General features: G+C 42.4%; 1 long non-coding RNA gene across 3 annotated transcripts in view; it reads right to left on the bottom strand.

The window, feature by feature from the left end:
* LOC139828388 (uncharacterized) overlaps positions 1-15,440 on the bottom strand; it is a 200,715-nt gene that overhangs the window by 97,452 nt on the left and 87,823 nt on the right. For all 3 annotated transcript variants that reach the window (XR_011739916.1, XR_011739917.1, XR_011739915.1), the window contains exon 3: positions 12,571-12,674. This is a non-coding gene — a long non-coding RNA (uncharacterized lncRNA). The remainder of the gene's footprint in view (positions 1-12,570; positions 12,675-15,440) is intronic.

The following is a 15,440-nucleotide window of genomic DNA, read 5'->3' as shown; positions in this document are numbered from 1 at the left end:
AGAATGATAATAAATCTTTCAGATAAGTTTTGAAGTATAGACAATCTGATGAAGTGCATTGGCTCTATTTTTTAATTCCTAGCAAACTCTTCTAGATTGTTAAAGTGTCTGTTATGTTATTTTTCCTCCCAACTCAGAGCCTCAGACAGCTGGAGGTGTTTAAAGAACAAAGTAACATGCATTTTTTCCACAATATGTAGAATTCTTATTCTTATATTAGTTTTTATTCTTAGAAGCTTGAGCTGAAATTTGAGTTCCACTGCAATGCTCCCACTAATTGACTTGAATAATTCAAATTTTACCACTCTCAAGGGCACAACTGGAGCCAGACTGTTATAAGCCATTTTGTTACTCTGGAGCCAACCAAATAAGTCTGCTTTATGCTGTAGAGCACACTGAGCTTAAGTTACATTATTTTGTTTGTTTTCAATTTAGACAAGTGAAAAAAATCACCGTGGATTGGCTTGTCAAAGGAGCCTACCAATACACACAGAACAAGCCAGATTTCACTTTAAAAGCAGCAGGAATGCGTCAAAATCGCAGCGTAACCCTGAACATTGTACTTTGCTGACCACGATTAGAAAAGGTCCAAACTGTGGGATCTCTCTATTTTTGGCTCGAGAGAGAAATTCTGAAGCTGCTGCTGATTTGAAATGGGTCCTGAAGAGAAAGAAGGAAATTAGAATTTTTTTTAACTTACAAAATTGTCTTGCCTGTGTAATAACACTGAGCATGACTGTCACTCCGAAGACATATTAGCTCATTTAGGTAATTAGTGTGAGCAGCATGTTTCCCTGCTTATTCCATTCAATTATAGGGTGCTCACTTTGTCATTACTGGAGTATCTTAATGTGACTTGTAATTAGTGTAATTACAATCCAATGTTAATTATATCTGCCACTTAGACATAATTTTATATAGTAATGGTCTTATTCTCAATAACCTTATTATGTTGTTTATTCAAACAGGAATTTAGCCTTCTTTCATGCGTCAAATATGGAGATTACAAAAAGTACTGCCTGTCATTTTTGGTAGTTATGACTAGGGGATCTTTGCATTGCAAAATCATATTTGGGGCAATCAATGAATGGAGAAAAGCGAATTATAGAGACTGATTACTAGAGACATGCTGAACTAACAAAAATAATTTGCACGGGAGGCACATTAAGGCATTACTCTGGTTCATGAGTGCCGCACAGAGAGAGGTCAGCGTCCGTAAGTTAACCAGAGAACAAGGTATATATAAAGTGTATATATATATATATATATATACACACACATTGAAGTATATATGTAAGAGCGGTGCGTATACTTCTAGTGGTGGTATTACTGTTTCTCTTATTAGCAGGGTAATAAAATAGCAAGACTAGATGTGCCAAATAATGTCTTGGGAAAAGCTTCTTGGTGACACCACCACCTTTTAGCACAGGGCTTGTGCACCTGATATAGGGGTTTATTTTTTCACAGGCTTCCTTTCTCCAGTTAACAGCATTTTTGGGGGGTACAGCCACACCATGGGTTTAGTTTAGGGGTTTGGCACAGTCTTCCCTGCTTATTGAGCTTTGCTTCGCCTTGTAGGGTTGGGCTTCTTCTGGATGAAGCAAAACTGAAAAGATATGGTTTAGGAGAACCCAGACCACAATGAGTCAGAAGAAAAAGCCACCAAACATGGCCAGTGGGTTCTCAGCACCATCTTATTCTGCAGATCTTCTGCCAATGGGCCCCACCACTTGTTGCTACAACCATAAGCTCATCAAAGACAGAGTTGTCCTGCAAAGCTACGTTTTATTGGAATTAGCCCCCAACTAGAATAAAGTCTTTCTGGAAATCAATAGTGCTCCAGATCCAAATCACATCCCACCCCATGTTTTCTTACGTGCTTATCTCTATCACGCACAGTTACATATAGTTATATTAAAAAGCCCTAAAACGGCTAGTCAAAACAATGCACATATTCCTCCCTCCACAGAGGCCCTAAAGGACAAGTAACACATGGCAAATATTAGTCACGTTATTTAATGCACTACGTTGAAGAACGGCATAAGAACCGGAGGAGCGGAGAAGGGAATTTGGCAGCTCTCTGGGAGATGGAAACCGAGATCCCCACTAATCCATGTCTTTTACCGAGAGTCTGAAACGGGTTTCAAGCTTTGAGCTCGCTCTTTGGAGCCTAATGAATCATTCGGATTTCCACGGCTCAGGGTGATGTCCCAAGACAGCTGGCAGCTCGCTTTGAGCTTCGGAAAAAGCAAGAAGTTTCCAAATGAAAGCAGAGAGTCAGTGACAAATGAAAGTAAATCAGGGGCATGTATACCAAAGGACGGTGTTATCGCCAACCCAGCTGGATAACCAGGGAACATTCTCCAGTACTGAGCAGAGGCTTAGGGAGCAAAATCCGACGTTGAGAGCTAAACCCTCTCCTTTGCTCTCTGCTGTTCTCCACGCCGCACCTCTCCACCCATTACCAGACACACAGGGGAAATTCAAAGGCTTGTTCTTGTTCGTCTTCCCAACCATCGCCTTTTGGAAAACACATGTGCACGGGCACAATCCCAGATGAGCTGCTGGAAGCAAATGCTGCTTTGGCATTAGGTCCCTTTGAACAGCACCAATTTTCCCAGGATTCTGCATAATTTCTGAACTATTTTATCAGTCTGACAGGCAAGACATCCCCTTGGCCCCCTTACGTTTCTTTCACGTAAAACAGAATTATTTTCACTACTAAACCTGTTGCATTAAGTGGACGGGAAATCTGCTTAGATCTGCTTCAAAACTGTCAGACATCCCAGTATCACCCTACTGAAAAATCAAATTTAATATATTTATTGACGTCTTAAAAATGTGCCAAAGGAAAACCAAAAATACATTGTTAGTTGTTGTTTAAGTGGTTGCACGAAGCACACCCAGACTATCACATTTCTGTAATCTTCAGGTTATTTTGACAAGAAAGTTCCTACTATCTGTGACCAGGAACATCATATATGAAAGTATTTCAAATACAAGAAACTTAGTGCACAACATTGCTTGTGTAAATACATTAGTATTACGAAACCCAGTATATCACTTGGTCGTACTATAAACTATCCTTCATGCAATATAAATGACATTGGTACTTCTGCATAAATAGTGGTTTCTGACTGGATGACAACTAAGTCGCATTTCCCCCAATAATGCTCAAACACCTCAAAGTTCATCTCCTAATATTGGGAAGTGGATTTGCAGTTCTCCAAGTGATAAAAGTCCATCAGTCTTCAGTCCTGTGCACCGTAACACCACACAAGGACTGCTGTAATCCTCCCAAAAAGCGCACTTTATTGCTTAAATACACTCAGTAGGGGCATCACTGTAATGTGCATTCAAACCACAGCTGCTCATTATGAACCAGCTGCCACCCCAAGTTCTTCCACTCTCTTCAGTACCTGAAAGGACAGAGCAGGAAGAGCAGGTCTGTGGTATGAGAAACATCTCTTACAACCTCGCTGTCCCATTGAAACAGCTCAAAGTTACGTGTGATGAGAGCTCACCTCCTGAACTGTTAGTATTTTTCATAAATGAAGCATTGTTACCGGCCACTAATACATAAACTATGCTTGAAAATGAATTCAAGATGAAGCACAAGTGTGATGGGAGCGGCTGAGGGAGCTGCGGGGTTCAGCTGGAGAACAGGAGCTGAGGGGAGACCTTCTGATCTCTGAACTGCCTGAAAGGAGCTTGGAGCCAGGGGGGTCGGGCTCTGCTCCCCAGGAACAAGCGCCAGGAGCAGAGGAAACGGCCTCAAGTTGCCCAGGGGAGGTTGAGGTTGGATCTGGGGAACAATTTCTTCCCCAAAGGGCTGTGGGGCATTGGAACAGGCTGCCCAGGGCAGTGCTGGAGTCACCATCCCTGGAGGCTTGGACAGACGGACATGAGGTTCTCAGGGACGCGGGGCAGTGCCAGGGGTGGGTTAACGGTTGGAATTTATGAACTCTCGAGTCTTTTCCAACCAAAACGGTCCTATGATTGGAAACAGTGAAGTCTGTACAAGCTCTTCATACATGTTCTTGAGTTTAGGTCAGACTGGGAGCTGGTTACACCTCCAGGAATCATTTCTCACCTGGATTTGTTTGTTTTCCTTGGAGAGGTCAGGAATGACCACATATGGGCCCATTCCATCAGTTACGCTGCCTGGTCAAGAGGGATCTCCAGGTGACCTCCAGGATGGGTTCTGTCTCCCACACAGGCCCCCAAACAAGAGCGTTTGCCCACCCTGGAGTCACAGGAATCAGCCTGGAGGAGAAGGCCGAAGATGATGGGGTTCATCGACCTCTTCCAAGGAGGATAAAGGCCCACCATGGTGCTTCTCAGAAGGGTTTCCTCAGATACTGTCCTGAGACTTCCAGGAAAGAATTTTTCAGTCTCTGTAGGGCATTTATTCCTGTACTTAACCACCTTAATATTAGTACCTGTTCCCTGATTTTCTAACCACCTCTTCCCTGCTGTGATTTTCTGAGATCATTTCGTCCGTCACAAGGGGCATGTGGAACAGATTGCTGCTTTTCTTCTCTAAGCAGTCTTTTCCATATTTGAGGACGGTATTACTGCCATCGAGCATCCTGAAGCTAAAGGAGAAAACAATGCAAGGACCAGATCTGGGAAATAAGCTCAGCCTCTTTGTTCTTAGGCTCTTCCCGTTCATTCACCCAGTCAGTCTGTGTCTAAGCACCAAATTCCTGTCTTCTCATCCAGCTTCACAGTAACCGTAATGTCAAGTCCAAAACAACTGATGGATTGTGCCAATTACTGTATTGCAGACATACAAGTCACACTAATGTGCAGTAAATACAGCACTCCCTTAATTACAGTTACAGACATGTACATTTGTTTTTCTTAGTAATTAAAATGTTCTATTGTACTTAATACTGTTATCTGTATTCTTTGGTTAAGTGCAATTTAATTTGCTTTCTTAAGAAAGCTGGGTATAATTTAAAATGAAAAATATATCTCTTTTACTAATATTCTTTTTCTAATGCTATTACTTTCCATGACTGCAGATCTAGAACACAGTAACCTCTCCTGAGTTTGTCCACAAAGTTTCTAGAAGGCAGTGCTGTTCTCAAGCCCAAGAAAACATCAATTTGTGATCGGTTCAGGAAAATTTCCCGGTTGCTAAAGCTCTGATTGTGACAAATGAGGTACCTGAAGGATTTGTGAGGCAAAGGCGCTTCCACGAGCAAAGCAGAGGTCGCACTGTTCATAGCTGATGTGCTGTAATTAATTCAAGAACAAATGAAGAAACTTCCCTTAAGCCCTCTAAGTGAAAAGAATCCTACAAAAGGGGAAACATTTTAGCATGTTCCGCAAAAATCCCCGTTGTGATGGAAGCAGCTCAATCCCATATCCAGCTGCACGGGGAACCCTTCTTCAGCACTATTTCTTTGATGCAGCTCACAACCGCACACGGGACGGTTTGCAAATGTAAATCTGACCTGTCAGTAATATTACTATTTGACTTGTCACAGCGTAGAATGTCTTGCCTGTGGGGACTCCTATTCCTTCCCTGCTGACTGTCCCCTCGGTGGCCACAGCCCATCTCGAACCAGCTCACCCAGAATGATCACGGATGGAAAAAGTTACAGGGAAGCCACGTATTTCAGCGCACGTTGAGGGATGAGATACTGCAGGCTGTGGTGCTGGCCACCGCACGTCCTACGCAAAGCAGGAAGATAGCCAGACCAAGGGCTTCAACCGCAGCTCGGCTGAGTCGCATTTCTCAAAAATAGAGATTTTTGTAAAGAGCAGGACTCTCAGAGACTCTGCAGAACGTGTTTGCCGTACAGTGCACCAATCGTTTCGAAACGCGCTCTCCCCCGTGCTTTGCCAGCAGCAGATTTGCTCCATCTCCCCGAGTCACAGGAACCGGGCTATTGCGAAAGCGCTCACAAGAGATGACCTGTTTTAATCTCAGCTGTCATTTCCAATACTGTTTAAGTTTATGCAGACTCTCTCTAGGAAGGATGGAGCAATATTTAAACATTATCCGCTCCCTTCCTGTCAATTCGTATACTGTTTTTATTCCTTATCTGAAGCTGGAGTATCTCAAACTGAATCTGAGATCCTGTTTGCCCTGTATGACTCATTAGTAGAAGACAGATATAATACTGCCAATATTCATTTAAAGGGGGTTACAGTCCAGGCCAGATTCACAAACTTCCAAGTTTTCCTCAGTTCAAGAGCTGGAATTTCCCCAGCCCACCTTTCACGCACAGGCTTGATTTTCTCGAACTATGTAAATATTCTTCCAAACCAAATTTTTGCTTAATATGAAATGCAATACTACTCAGACCTAAATACCAATACCAATATTATCTCATACTGAAGAGATTCAGACATGATGTCAGAAACCAGCAATCTTGCGGGATTACCAGCTCACAGGCAGGGAAGGAGTCACCTCAAGCATTCAAAGAGCAGCACCAAGTTCTGGAGAAGTTTCTCTTGGCCTCTGGCTGTGATTTGAGACCCTTGCTGCACCATCTCCCCCTCCAGAGCTGTGCTTGCATTGCCCTGGGTACACAGACCCTGCCCTGGTCTGCAGGTTTCTCTCAGATTCAAGGAAACCCAAATATTGCAAAATAATAATAAACGTCACGAAGCCTCATGGTATAAAAATAGAAAGCTGATGGAGGAAGGTGATGCCATTAATTCAGAATAAACCCTCTTCCTCCCACAGAAGGTCTCTCAAAAACCACACAGTTAATAAATTAAGTCTGTGTTTGCAACGCGGTTAAATCAAGCAAGTTGGGGTTGCTACTATTCACACCATTTTAATGACAGAAACGTAAACTTCCAAATGGAAAATTCACAAATGGCATTAGGATACGTGACTCCCATGAATGAACAGGTTCAGGTACCCAACAATCTGTGAGAGTTTCTTGCAACGTCCCTTTTCAGCCACACAGAGGGAAAGGGAATTTACTCCGTTAGCAACTCCTTTGCTCTGCCTGCTGAGAAGCCAGTTTTCATACAGGTGTCGTAGTCGCACAGGGTTAACAGGCCTCAATAATTTAAAAAAACAAAAGGAGGACAACAATGTCCTGCATATATGAAAGGTGTTAAACCAGTATAATGTGAAGAACCTAAAGCGTTGCACTCTGCTTTCCTTTAATGCCAACAGTCGCATGTATGATGTGTCAACCAGCCCAGCCGGGCTTCATATGTCATTAAAACCCAACCATGTCCCCAGGGTCTGCAGCCCCAAATGCACCACCTACACCAAGGGCATGAACGCCACGTGTTACAGACACACGGCTCACAAGGACGGAGCCTTTCCCAACACGCCACGAGCGATTTTCTCTTTCGGTTTCGTTTTCATACCGAGATTTTCCTCGCCTCCGTGCTTAAGCTCCAAGCTACTCATCTACATTTCCTCAGGACAAGGCTCCAACTTCAGAGAGCACACGGAGGCAAACACTATCACAGGCGAGGAAGAAAGCAGCGCTCTGAATTTCAATCGGATTAATGAATTAATGAAGCCTTCCAGCAAACACAACCTGGGCTGCAGGTTGTCCTGTGCCTCACCACTTCCCGGCCATGGCCACCCCATGGAACAGCGCCTCCTCTGACCCGAGAAACCCTGAACCCCTGCACCTGGTACATTTGCCCCACTTGCTATTTTAAAACCTAAACGAGAAAGGTACAGACACAGAATTAATTTCCTCTTTTTTTCCTGGCAAACAAAACACTGCCAGAATACTACATTGCTTAAGCCAGGGTTTAACTCGGCCAGCTGACACATACTAAAATTACAACCTGGATTTCACCATGTGCCAGTTAACCTCTGTTAAAAATTCCCCTGGTTTCCCTTTGGCTGCAGGGACATGTGTTTTACCCCAATGTGCATTCACGGTATAAAAGTAAGAGCCTGTCCACCTGAACCACCCACCTGAATCCCTCTCTCTGTCCTAAGAGGAAGGGATAATACAATTAATATATATACAGTTATATATAATTAATAATATAACAAACCTTTTGCAACAACAGCGAGATATCCGAGCTCTCTGTCAGGCCACGTAATATACTTTGTAAAGCATTTTGCAATATGTACAATTGCAATTTTCCAGCAGAGACCAAAACAAATTAGCAGTTTCTATTCCTCTGTGCTTCGATAATAATTTGCTTCCAGTTCTGTGTCGGTGATCAGGGTTGGTGTAATGAGGGGCAGGAAATAGTAACATCCTAATTAAACTGGGGCGTGTAGGAAGTAAACCATAAATCAGCTAGTTAGCTGGAGCTCAGTGGGCAGCATTCCTCCCATGTGCTGAAAATAAATGAATTTTTAAAAAATAGTAATAAATTAAAGGCCATAGCAGAAAGAGAAAGACAACTGCTTTGACCTGGATCAAAGTTCTTCTGCAATTTCTTTCCCAAGACTGTATCCAGTTCCTGAGCACATACACGTTCCTAGATGGACAGAGAACAGTGTATTCACCCCCAAAGTTAAAGATGTACTTTCTTCTTTGAGAGACCAAAAAGACGATGCAAAACTTGCATGGTCCTTTATGAAATGAGGCTACTTTAAATGTACAATAACTTACGTATATTTATGGATCAAGAAATAACCAGTCTAGGCAGCAATACAGGAGATGCAAAACTACAACCAACAGCAGCATCAGCAACATGATGGTTTTTACTAAGTTCACCTGCAGCACTTATAGAGGAACATATTTACTAGATAAATTATGGCTCACCTGCACAAGGAAGTCTCTGTACTCTCCTATGGTTACATATAGAGAGCCCCCGGAGTAGAAGCAGCAGATGCTTATGGAAGGACTTTTTCTGTTGGCTTAGTAACATCAGCTTTTAGGAAGAGAAGTGCCAGAGGCACCAATCCTTCACAGCCGGAGCAAACACCTCTGCAATGAGGCCGCGTTCCAGTCGTCTCGCACCACGGGGGAAAACTGCCCGTGTCCAGCAATGGGAGGGAGAGGGACAAACCCAAAGCGCTGAGGTCTTTCAGGAGAATCAGTCCCGTTTATTTTGGGATTGCCGTCTGCATAGCTGAGGAAAATCTTAAGGTCATTTTCACGCAAGCCCCAGATCCAGAAGTGTAAATGTGTTCATGAAGCACTTCTAGCAAACACACATGCACCTCGAGGATGAGGAATTCATCACTGACACATTCAGGCCTCCGGTTTTATTGAGATATAAACTTGCTTAGGCGGATTACATCAAAAATTGTGCTGAAATAACTGTCAATAGTATCAGTAGGAATAACATCAAATATCCATAGTAAAGATCATGTATCTTCACAGTCATTCAAGAAAAAAAGTCTAAAACCAAACTGAAAATATTATCTCCTACCTCCACAAACTGATTTTTTGGGGACCTGCAGAACATCAAGGGTTTTTCCAGGTCGATAACCCCATTTGACTCCGAGACCTACACATGAGGACTGCTGTGCCCAGGCCACTTCACTGCCATAACCGGCTGCTCTTCAGAAGACTCCAGAAACTCTACATGACAGAGGCTGGGCATGATATCCTAAAATATCCCCTGCATTACCATTAAATCTCCAGCAAAGCGTTTGTCCTGATCTATCAGGGAGCCAGTCTGAACTTAGCCTTCATCCATCACTTCTCTGATATTAAGATCTATTTATTCCCAAAGTGATTTTGTAGCTTTGAGTATTACCTACTATTTCTTCCAAATAAATCGCATATCTGGTGCTAATAAATCCCCTGGGCTGCAGTCACTGGCCTTGGCACAGCAGGTCTAATATCTGATGTAAATAATACATACAAGATGTTCTCTTAAATCAAGTGTTAGACCATGATATTAAGACTCCTGCCTGAGGGCTCTAAACCCCTATGTAATATTCATTACAATTACTTCATTAAGCCTGTTTCTTCAGTACCCTTACACCAAAGCAACATCACTGGAGGGACTTGAAGGAATCGCCTAACAACACTAAGGTAAGTCACGGTAGGACTGGGACCTCTGTTTCTGAACTATCCCCATAAATATCCTTCAGAACCAGCTGAAGACAGACCCCAGTCCCAAAGCACTGGAAACTCTGGGTTTCAGGGGGACCTTATTTTGGCTTTTCTGCACTTAAAAGGGGCCGATAAGAAAGATGGGGACAGACTTTGGAGCCGGGCCTGTTGTGACAGGACAAGGAGTGATGGTTTTAAACTAAAGCAGGGAGATTCAGGTTGGACATGAGGAAGGAATTGTTGGCCCTGAGGGTGGTGAGAGCCTGGCCCAGGTTGGGCAGAGAGGTGGTGGCTGAACCATCCCTGGAGACATCCCAGGCCAGGCTGGACGGGGCTCTGAGCAACCTGAGCTGGTGAAGATGTCCCTGCTCGTGGCTGCTCACAGCATCACTGTCTCTTGTATTACATTTGTGGTTTACAACATTCACAGAAAAAGCATAACTATAACGGATGAGACGAGTGTCCATTACCATGGCCTGTGTCACGCTGCCTGGGACACCGCTCATCCTAAACGTCAGGACCAACATACAACTCCAACACAACTCTTGGCTTGGCCAGACCTGGGCTACATTGCCTGCGTCAAAGCTAGGAGCAAATAAAGCAGAGTTTATTACTCTCTATATTATTGACAATACATATTATTATTTCTTTTTACTGCTTTGTTCCAAAAAGTTGTATTTTTAAGCAAACTTCTTGCTAAACATGTCTTAGATCCGTGGTGAAGCTGACACCATCTGTCAAAACTTATCATTTTTAAGTTAGTGAATGCAAAAGGATTAGATAAGCCAGTATCTGCTGGGAAATTATGAAACTGTCTGCTGTCCAGCAGGTTGTGGGGCTCCCAAAAGTGGGGCAGTCGTGCCTGGGCAGCAGAGTTCTAACCACCGGTGGTATCATGGGCAGCCACATTGCCAAACAGCACCTCTCCCGAGCCTCTTGTTAACCCAACACGATGCAAGTTTGGTGTTCGGGTGGCTAAAAAAACCCCCAAGAATGCTTTTTCATGAAGAGCCCTGTGTCTGTGATGTTTCTTTCCCTGTCTGTGTCAGTTCAATCCCGTGTCAGACAAGAGCGATCCTCCAGAGCTGTGGGGAACGTCCTGATGATGTGGCCAGGTGCTATTCACACCCTCCGGTCAGACACTGAGGAAGAAAAACACAGCTCCCATCTTTTTATCCCAGATATTAAACCAGAGAGGAAAAACATGCTGGTCACGAGAACTGGGACTACTACACCAATTCTTACATCCACAAACCACCTGAGAACACTGGCTGGCAGAAGACATTGCTGGTATTTCAAACACATTAAACAGCAGTGATGGGTCTGAACGGCATTTAACCTTCAGCTAAGCTGAAGATGTAAAGAGTGCCTTTCCATAAGAAATCAACAGGAGTACCTCCCTAATCTGCTTAAACTTCCCACAGGAGTCCTTACTTGCATTCATATTCAAAGGGTTTTTGAAAACAGAGCCCTTGTTCTGCCATGGCCCCAGCCAGGACTGGCACTCGTTGCCCTGCGCTTCATTTACAACAGTCAGAACCATTTCTCTGCAGTTGTACGCCAAAGGGCAAGAGACAGGTGATGAACACGGGAGAAAATCACAATGTAATGTAGGATCTTATATACATTATCTAACTCTAATTTTATTTCTTTTCCATTTCAGTCTGCGCTGCTCTCTAATCTGGTTTCAGAAAAGCATCGCCCTGGCATGGGATGAAGTTAAAATAAGAAGCATCAATAGCCCGAGGGTTCAGTCTGAGACACAAAGCACCAGCCTGAAAAGCCACAGAGATATTTGAGAAGCCACCAGGTGAAGCCTGAAGAAAAAAGACCTTCTCCTAACACGCATCAATCACCACCAAGGGGCCAGACCTTGTCTGGAGTGATCTGTTCAAGCACAACATAAGCGTCAACCAAAATACGGATTTTAATTCCCTTTCAGCACCGTGCTCTTCTCTTTTTAGGATCCTTGTGGCATTTCTTGGGTTATCACATACCTATCAGAGATACACCTCTTCAGGTCTGGCATATATTCAAGCATTGACCTTGAAAGCTACTTATCAGTCTACAGATATAAAATACATGCATGCACATGTACAGCAATAAGTACAATTATGGCACTATTATGACAGGTGAGGTTTTTTGCAATATATTGCAAAGTCTTGTGAGTGTGTTATTGAACAATGTTTGGAAAAAAGTTAAATACTCAGCTCTGAAGCGAGCTGTGTCAAACTTATCGCTAACTATAACAAAGGACTACTGTGAAACATAAATTTCGGTGGCATATACTATAATTGTACTTTTTGAAAGCAATGTCAAATCACTGACATTGACTTGGTATTCTACAGTACAAGAAATGCAGGAAAGTTACAATATATATATGCCGTAAATTAGATCCTAATCCAAACTCGATAGTTTTCAGACAGACTATCTGGGTGCATGTTTAGCCCTATGATTTTTCTACTCCTTTTTCAAGCTGTTGTCTTTTCCTCAGATTTTCATAATCAGATTTTTCAACAATCTTTACAATAAATTATATTACAGTTGCCACAAAACACAGTTAAGATAAAGTTAAAGAACTCAAACCAAATCATAAACTTACCATAGATTTCCAAAGAGAAAAATCAGTTTGGCAGAAGAAATGTAGAATGGAGTACTTTGGGCATGTATGTATTACTTGCCAAGTATATTCCTGAAGGTAAACATCTGAAAAACAAAATGCACAGAAGTGAGCAGTTATCTCATTTAGCATATATACTGAAATATTTAGAATTCACCTTGTCTAATGGTTGTGTTGGCATTCACAAGACACGATGCAAGGAACAACCTACACGTGTCCGCTTCAGTGAGCACTGATAGTCAACAGGAGCATCAGAGTTGGTGCTGAGGGTCTCCAAGGTGCAAAACTAAGTGCAGCAATGTGGACGGTCACACTCCAAACCCAACCTACAAAACTCATGTGAACTTCCCTTTGAAAGCAGAAGAAATCCTGGAAGGCTTCAGCCTGAGCAGACATTGGCACGTAATGGATTTACATACACAAATTCCTCCATGTGCTAAAGGAAGATCTTCAAAGTGTCTTGTTAATCATCAGAAGATGTTTAATGTGTTCATTATCACCTACTTGGATGCTGCCTCGTGAAGATATAACATAAAGATTTCAGATGAAGATTGTACCTTCCAGATGGAAATGAAAACATAACAACATTTATGTGCAAATATAGGAGAGAAAAAAAGAAAGAAAAGCATATTTTCCAGAGAAAACAAGTTCTTGTTCTCTTGAGGATCCTCCCTCAACTGCCAAAACTCTGACAACAAAAACCACATTGGAGATGAATGTAAGTGAGATTTGAAAAGAGATGTTTTGGTGGCATTTTTCTTATTTTGCCATTCTTCATAAAGTCACTTAGTTTAATTAACACAGGTCAAACACGGACAGAAGTATGAAACTCAACCTATATTTCCTAAGCTTTCAGATATCCTGGGACTTCTCAAACTGGGGATACATTTACACAACACATGGAAGGCTGGCCCTGCAAATTTACATTGCAGATTTCCGCCTGCCCTGCAAACCATGTGTCCATGGGACACGCTGAGATTGCCATGCCTGGTGGGGTCTTACTGGTCTCACTGGTCTTACTGGAAGCTGGAGATGTTCTCCTTCTGCCTGAAAACAGCTTTGCTGTCCTACCCTCTGCAAAAAATCCCCCTTATGTCCTTCAGCATTTCTGCACCTCACATGCACCATGGTTTACACTGGGTCTCTCCTCAGGTCATGAAGGTATAACTTTAAGTAAGAAACTGGAAAAAAAAACACGTTATTTCTTAATATTTGAAGTTTTGCAATTGGTGAGTAGAATGTGAAGTCGCTTAGTGCACTGAACACCAAATCCAGACGGAAATAGAACAGCGGCCTGGGAGCAAGTGAGATGAGTACAGGTGCCCCACGAAGCCATTTATCACGGTTTTGCGAACCTTCACATGAATCCCTCCTTAAATGACCACGATGTTTGTGCAACAGATCTCTCCCACAGTTGTACAATACATTATGCACCTTTAACTGCTTTTTTTGCCTCTCTCCACCCACCGTTCGATCTCTGCCTTGACGACTTCGAACACTTTGAACATCTGAAAAGCTGCCAAATTTTTCAAAGCAACCTATTTCCAGAAATGTTTCTTTACTTCAAGATATGTGATTTCTCCCCAAACACTCCTCTGGAGCGACGCCCAGGACTGGCAATATGTTACCCAGGATCACTGAGAGGTTTACGTTTCAATACCTACTGCACCTGTCATGATCATTGCCGGCGTTTTCCACCCACGAGGGAGGAGAGAATCCAACGTTCTCTGTGGGACGTGCAAACCCGCGCTCAGCCTTGGGAGCCATCCAGGCATGGGTCTCGGGAACAGAAAAGCTATTTCTGCTGCCTTGCAGGAATGGACGGCACCATTTAATGTCTCGTCTTGACACGTAAGTGTGCATACATAACCCAGTTTCTCCACAGCTGCTGTGACGTAAATAAATGCAGTATTATCTCCATTTTACTTCGTAGGATGTAATATAAATAGCACTGGAAGTTATGCTGGGCATAATTCAATATTTAAGACGTTTGCCCTTTTCAAGCACAAGGCGCCCATGAAGTTGCCTAACGCTTAGGCAAAATAGTTGACCTGCTTAAGGTTCGGTAAGGAGAAAAATATTATACATATTATATATATTATATACATTCTGTAGATATATCTCCCTAAGTAGGATGACATTTCTGGAAATAACGTCATTGAGTCAATCATTCTTTATCATTACCAACTGAGACTTCAAGGGTTCTTTTTGAACAGTACATCTATACCATACTGATCAATAAACATTAGGGTACGTGATACATGAAGAATCCCTAAAATACCTGCAGTTTGACACTTGTGTTACTTGAATAGTAGCTCTGTGTAAAATCCTGAATTTCTGCACATCCCATTACCTAATCAGACACAATCATTTGCTTCATCTAAATTTACCAGACTAAAAGTGTATCTCTTGTTACCTGTAATTTTGGTTCAGGCTTTTCTTCTTAAGGCAGCAGCACTTGAGCTGCAGTGAAACCCAGAATAATCTAATCCGCCCTTAGAAATACTTAACACACAGAAGTAGCTACAAACGGATAAATACAGCTATGGGCAGCAAAACGCCTTCTATTTTGTTTCAGTAATAAATCAGCTCTCTGACCTGAGTTAGTAATGAGATTTTTAATCATGTGGATTGAACATATCCTCAAGTTAATAAAAAAGTATGGCTTCCTCTTTATCTTTAATAAAAGATTTGTACACTGCTCAAATGATCAGTATTACATTTTTAAAGAACCTGAGATTGATGCTTTTCAATTCTCCTTCCTATTTTTCTATGCTTTTATAATTCAAAGGTAATATGGGGAATAGTTAATAATTCATACGGTAATTTTAAGGCTTTTTTCACAAGGCTTT

This window comes from Patagioenas fasciata, chromosome 7, assembly GCF_037038585.1.
Source record: "Patagioenas fasciata isolate bPatFas1 chromosome 7, bPatFas1.hap1, whole genome shotgun sequence".
Taxonomy (NCBI): Eukaryota; Metazoa; Chordata; class Aves; order Columbiformes; family Columbidae; genus Patagioenas; species Patagioenas fasciata.
Note: the sequence above shows the minus strand (reverse complement) of the source record. Positions and strands in the feature narration are given on the sequence as shown.